Raw genomic sequence first — 978 nt, forward strand, 5'->3', positions numbered from 1 at the left:
CGTCTTCTCCCCGGAGCTGTAAGTGGGTTCTGAGCTCTGAGCTGCGGGGCTTCGGCAAACCCACGAATTACCTGCCTGCCACAGGAGCCCTGCGCTGGTAACTGCTGTGCACCTGGCAACGGGTCGCTTTTTCTAGCTCCTGCCAAGGAGCTGCCTTCTTTTGACAAAGAGTCCTCTTCTGTCAGCTGTCCCTTCCAGTTCCGCTCAATTGGTTTGCACGCAGAGCGTGGGGATTCCTGGCTGCCAGCCTGAGCTGAGCGTCACACGGCCGGACCTTGGGAGCTCCAGAGAGCTGCTGGAGAAGGGCTGGTGGCAGAGAGCACGATCGTCCTCGCTGCGAGCCTCCCTCCAGGCTGGGTGCCACAATTTGGCCTTCTTTCTGAAACAGCGTTGTCAGTCCTGTATCTCAGTACCTGCTCTCATCTCCTCCATGAAGCTGCAATGCAAACATTCCAGTCCTTTTGTTTCCGTAATGCGGCTACATGTATTATGACCTTTTATTATAAACGTTTCTACAGTACATATAAAATGCTTTCACTTGTTGGTGTTCTCTGTGAGTTACAGTGAGGCAGTGTCAGCCAGCCAGGCTGGCTTTCCAAAACACGATGACAGTATGTTCCTTATGGTGCAACCCTACGAGTACTGAGTTGGCCAAAAACGGCTCGTCCAGTGGAGGTTCTGGTCTTTGCATTGGAACAGGGGGTGATGGCACCAATTTACTTTACCTTTCAGAAATATTTTTTTAAATATCTGCAAATGAGTGTGAGTAACTGCATGATTTCTTCAGGATCTTTGTGCGACAGAACTGACCACAGCTCTGTGTTATTGTTGTCATGCATGGGATGTTCTGCCTGAGTTGGTTGTCTGCATGGCATTGGAGCTCCCGCCTTCCCCCAATCTTCGTGGAAAAAGATTTATTTCACAGGGCCGCTCTAGGGACTGAAGTTTTGAAAAAGGAATGAATACATGACCTCTTTT

The 978-nt window shown here is 50.1% G+C and overlaps 1 protein-coding gene across 1 annotated transcript in view; it reads right to left on the reverse strand.

Moving 5' to 3' along the window:
* PCTP (phosphatidylcholine transfer protein) overlaps positions 1–226 on the reverse strand; it is a 10,117-nt gene extending 9,891 nt beyond the window's left edge. The window contains exon 1 of the mRNA XM_010721580.3: positions 72–226. The gene's annotated coding sequence lies outside the window, so the exon portion shown is untranslated. The remainder of the gene's footprint in view (positions 1–71) is intronic.
* Between the last annotated feature and the right edge of the window lie 752 nt (positions 227–978).

This window comes from Meleagris gallopavo, chromosome 20 (assembly GCF_000146605.3).
Source record: "Meleagris gallopavo isolate NT-WF06-2002-E0010 breed Aviagen turkey brand Nicholas breeding stock chromosome 20, Turkey_5.1, whole genome shotgun sequence".
NCBI lineage: Eukaryota > Metazoa > Chordata > Aves > Galliformes > Phasianidae > Meleagris > Meleagris gallopavo.